Genomic DNA, 5,754 nt, shown 5'->3' on the forward strand with positions numbered 1-5,754 from the left:
TAGGGCAAGGAGGGGGAGTCCGGTCCCTCAACCCCCAAGGACAGTGTTACACGCTTCCCTCCCCCCCCCCCCCCCCAATACCATACATTCAGGAGGAGGTTCACGTTGTTAGTGTCCAGAGATGGACTCATTTCGGAATGTTTAGTGGAAAGGCATAAGGATAGCATTATGTATATGGTACCCTGGGAAGTCATGTCAAGCCACAAAATAGGGGGTGGGGGCAGGGGGAATGGTGAAAAAAGGGAGATCTGTTCTTTTTTTGGTCAAAAGGTCAAACATTTCATTCATAATTGAAATAAAACACAGACACAAACACCGAACAAAAGAAAATAACAAGAACTAAGGGATGGGCCGAGCCCAATAAACCCTCAGAAAACTGGTTGTGACAACCACAGAGCCAGAAAAACATAATGGGTATGATAAACATAACCACCCCAACCGCCTGCGGAGACACACCACATAGGCGAACACCGACGCAGACATAACCACGCCACAAGGGCTTACATACCAGACGCCTCAAAGGCGAAAACTGAGCACCCCACAAGGGCAGACAAACCAAACGCCCCAAGGGCTTACATACCACACGCCACAAGGGCGGACAAAAACACACGCCACAAGGGCGGACAAAACACACGCCCCAAGGGCTTACAAACCACACACCACAAGGACGACAAACTAGCACTCCACAAACGCGAAGACAGAACACGCCACAAAGACGCCAACTCAAGTGAAGCACCCGTTTCTGAACTTCCATCTTGAAACCGCTACCCAATATACCACCAGCATCTGAAAACGAACAGAACACAGCAAAATCTGTTCAATAAAAGGGATTATGGATAGTGTTTCAGGTTAGGCAAGCAGTTTTCAACTTTCAAGGGGTGCTGAACAGAGTACCCTGTAACTTTCTTTCTCTTTAAAAATAATAAAAAAAGGGTGCAGCAGGAAACATTACACTTTATTAGGTTAGTATTTGGGGAAGTAAAATTTATTCTAGGAAAAAGGCTATAAGTAGACTGCTATTGTAAAGATTTCTTTATACCTCCTCACATAACAAACAGCAAGACCCAGATTGTCATTTTCTCTTGTATTCCCTTATTTGTTGTATTGTATGGATTCCTTCTTATGCTGTCCTCCAAGGAAACCCTCCACCTTCAGTTTATAATTTTAAGACTCCTGAAAAATAAATATTTACAGATTCTACTATAAATAGACCCTAAGATATGGTCATACACATAGTATTTAGAACGGAAATTCCATTTGGAAATTTCTAAATGAAGTGAGAGTCAATAAGCAACAGCAACAGAGATGGAATGGGAAATGACAAGGATAACTGCAAAAGTATTAATGCATTACAACTTACTCATAATCGACTCTGTGTCCCTTCATCTTCTACTTTTTATTGTTTAACAGTTTATGACTTTCACTGTTGTTCTTTTTACTTTAAAGTATGTTTAAAAAAAATGCCTTTACCTGTTCAACAACCTGTCTTTTTCTTATATTTCACCTTTTCATATAGATATTTTGGAGTTTGGAGAATGCTTTAAGTGATTGGCACAGACCTAAAAATATTTATCATTTCCTAAAACAAAATAAATAAAGAGTCAATCAGTGAAATGCTGAATATTATGGTTAAATAGATGAGGTTTTCTAATTTATGTACCCAACTAACCAAATTCTAACTCAATCAACTAGATGAATACATGTATACCATAGGGTTTGGACAAGATTGTAACTGTTCCTCAAACATGTTTTGAGGGAAATGGATTTTGATAGCAGGACATTTTCTCAATGACTTACAGTATTTGATAATTGATTTATAATCAATGAGAGAGAGTGCAGAATGGGATTTTTGAATCTGTCAAGGCTTCAGTGATGTTTATGGAAAATATCCATAGATGGTGGTTTGAAGACTCAATGATATTATCAGGGACCGAGATGAACCCCTGCAGGAAAATGGTTAGGTGGTTTGAAAACAAATTGAGTAGCTAGTTGTAGAATGTTTAATTATTACTGCCAGACTTGGGCCTGACTAAAAGGGGTCCAGACAATTCCCCTCTTCCCTTGCTAAGAAAACAAATCAGTAGCTTGAGGATAATCCGATCTTTTCAAAGGATTCACTGCTGCATTCAAATACACATGATGTTTTTGCAATTTGAAAAATATAAATATAATCAATATTTCTCTAAATCAACCTCAATACAGTAAAATATAAACAGTTTCTCCCAAGAAAGTTGGGCACATGAAGGAAACCTAGTTTTAGTCCTTTTATTTTATATCATCAGACCATTTTTCAAGAAATTTCTCTAGAGGTCTTGTACTAAACATATCTGTAACCAAGATAACATAAATATAATTAAAATTTTTTATTTAAAGACCAGTCACCAAATTCTACAAACTAGAGAGGAAGTACATCGTCAGTGAGCGAGGATCATTCTAGTTAAGAGGAAAATTGAGGCTGAATCCTGTAAATGAAATATATGATCATATATATTTGCATTGTTAAATAGATACATAAAAACCAAGATTTCCATGATTCACGACATGCAATCTGCATTATTAATCTAAGAAAGATACTTATATAATAAGAAATAAAGTACGCAGACAAAGTTCACAGTCAAAGAAAAAACTTAGGAAATGCTAGAAAGGATTGATGCGATACTTCATCTATGATCATGATTCCAGAAAGAACACACTCCTGCCATAATAGTCTATTGACAACCCAGGGCTCCCATTTTTCTCCAAAGCTGAAAATTGGTAAGGACATCCAAAAGTAATTACTAAAAGATCTTCATTTGGATTAATGGTTGTTTACATCCAGAGAAAGCATCACTAGATCAACTTCTCATTAAGGCAGGCTTTCAATTTACATAAGAAACATAGTGGCTTCAGGGGAGGGAGTACACTAAAATCATGAAGTAGGAGTTATTCAAGTAACATCATTGCATGAGGAGAGAAAGGTGAGATATCACTATAAACAGAGATCTGAAATATTTAAAATGAGAATCTGAAATTGATCAAGCAATAATTAATTATACCTGGATCACTGGATGTCATTGTATCTTTTCATTATGCATAAGATTGCAATACAACAGTCAGGCTCATTTCCTTTTGTCATTCATTCACTCCTAGGTCTTAGGCATATGCCAGTGGTTGGTTTTCCAATTTGGGTATCATGACAATGGCTAAGCCTTCATCCTGTCCTCTAGTTCTGATTCAATTACTCTTTATACCTCAGTTTTAAGGTAAACCCTGGGCCGAAGACTTCCGCACTGCCTTACTCCGGCAATTTTTGCTCAGAGGTTATTTTGATACCTTGACCTCAAGCTACAACTGGATCCACCAACCATGCCGTTGCGCCAAAGCCAACCTATTCCTTGTACGTCAATTTGTTCCATGAAATTGATCAGTGCAGACATAAGATAATTTGTCTAGTTCATTGTGATGCTTGGCATTGTTTCCACTACAATTTTCCCTGGGCTCTTAAGCACCCCTGCTTTCTCTGAACAATTTTCTAAAAACTGCCACCCAGCTCAACATTTCCATGGATTCTACAAGCACCAAGAAGGGCACCCCGTAAGGCAGGATGACGCCAGCCCTTCCATGTAAAGTAGGTCAATCATACTGTTCTAGTTGAGGATCGATTGTGTATTCTTGAGCCATGAAATGAAAAACTCGTTGGCTCTCATCAACCATATCCAGAATGGTTGCATCCAGAAGGACGTTAATAAGGAATATATCATTTGGACAGGTGGTACCTTCCAAAAGAGTAGTAATGCTTGATTTCCACATCCATCAACGCTAAACCAGCAATCATGGAGTTTCATGAAAGAACATCCTACTCTAACATCCCATGAAAACTTGGAGGGCATTTCAAATGCTTCCACACTTGCCATAGATGTCCAATAGTGCTACTCCTAAGGTGACACTAACCTCAAAGTCTCAAACCCTTGTTTTTCAATGTGCACAGGCGGATAGTGCACTCACAAGTGCAGGCTCATTTTTAGCCTGACCTAAGTCCAACCATCTCCCGAAGAGTTTCACAGCCTCATCACATCCCGTATTGTGAATACCCAAAATCATTGTGCTCCATCAGGCCACACTTCGTTCGGGCATATCATCAAACAGCTGCCGAGCCTCATACGTCATAATCCTGTAAGCATACCAAGCATACCCAGATATCATTGCATTCAATCAAACTTAGTTTTGAATGGCATATCATTGAAAAACTGACGCGCCACATCGACATGACCAATTACCCAGTAACCAAAGCTGTCCAAGATACAACATCAACTGTACTGTTCTAACTCTGGGTGATCCTTGTTGGGCACGGTTTTGACTCTTACATTGTGAAATGTATAGCAAATCGAAAACGCAGTATTATACACGCTTAAGTTAGACATTACCTACGACTCAAGTCGAGTCTGCTCAAACCAACTGGTGAGAATGAAACGATCCTTCAAGGTCGCTGGCAGAATCAAGTCATCAAGTACTTTTCTTTTTTTCCCTTTTGGAAGTCATCAAGTACAAAGCTATATATGCGGTGATTTCCGTTTTGCCATCATGCCTGCGTATAAATTTTGCATTCTATATGAAGAAATTCAATAGAAGAAATTACATATATGTTACCGCTGGAAATCTTTGGAAAAGCTCTAATCAGAGAAAAGACTTTATTCCTTTCTACTTATGTTCAAGATTACAATTTACAAGATCTGAATTTATAGTAATAAGAATCTACTTAAACCAAAATTTAAATCTGAACTAGAATTTGAGAAAGAATAGGACTCAACAACCCACGAGTCCAACCTAACTCACGACTCCTACAATTCTTCACTTACCCCAACTCTACTTACCGACTCACTCACGCCAACACTCCCCCTCAAGTGGGTGAGAAAATGTCTTCGATACCAGTTTGCATTAAGAGTTATATAATGCTTTACTTGATACAACTTGGATAAGTATGTTTGCCACTTAGTTTTTATATATGACGAAGAAAAATGTGATTACCTTATATTCTAATTTCTCCCTGATGAGATGTTTATCCACTTCAACATGCTTTGTTCGATCGTGCTAAACTGGATTTTGTGAGATATCAATTGCAGCTTTGTTATCGAAAAATAATTTCATCTCTGGGGCGGAAAGCTGAGCTCCATCATCAATCTTCGAAACCATAATAGTTCGTACATACCTTTGGCTAACCTTTGAAATTCAACCTCTGCACTAGACAAAACAACAACCTTTTGTTTATTGCTTCTCCAGGTAACCAAGTTTCTTCCAACAAATGTAAAATATCTTGTAGTAGACATTCTATTTGAGATAAAACTAGTCCAATATGCATTAGTGTACCCTTCTACTTCAAGATGATTATTTTTTGCAAATAATAAGCCTCTTCTTGGAGCTTATTTCAAATATTTCAGAATTTGGACCATGACATTCATGTGTTCCTCACTGGGAGCATGCATAAATTGGCTTACCATACTCACGGCATAAGAAATGTCAGGACAGGTGTGTGACAAATAGATTAAAGGTCCTACCAACCGTTGATACTTCTCTTTATTTACTAGCACCTGATCTTGGTACTCACCAAGCTTATGGTTTTGAACTATAGGAGTATTTGTTGGCTTGTAGTCCAACATGCCAACTTCAGCAAGTAGGTTGAGAACGTACTTCTATTGGGACAAGAAAATACCTTTCTTAGATCTAGCCACTTCAATTGCTAGAAAATATTTTAGTCCTCCAAGATTCTTCATCTCAAAA

General features: G+C 38.2%; 1 long non-coding RNA gene across 2 annotated transcripts; it reads right to left on the reverse strand.

The window, feature by feature from the left end:
- Positions 1-247: 247 nt before the first annotated feature.
- Positions 248-4,907, reverse strand: LOC149012576 (uncharacterized). Of its 2 annotated transcripts, none has more exons than XR_016174071.1 (3): positions 2,660-4,907; positions 1,040-1,173; positions 248-786 (listed from the first exon to the last, which is right to left on the reverse strand). It is a non-coding gene; the product is annotated as an uncharacterized LOC149012576 (long non-coding RNA). The 2 variants fall into 2 exon arrangements; XR_016174072.1 differs by having other exon boundaries at positions 3,036-4,906.
- Between the last annotated feature and the right edge of the window lie 847 nt (positions 4,908-5,754).

This window comes from Hakea prostrata, chromosome 6 (genome assembly GCF_041222555.1).
Source record: "Hakea prostrata isolate BN-2017 chromosome 6, UWA_Hpros_2, whole genome shotgun sequence".
Lineage (NCBI taxonomy): Eukaryota > Viridiplantae > Streptophyta > Magnoliopsida > Proteales > Proteaceae > Hakea > Hakea prostrata.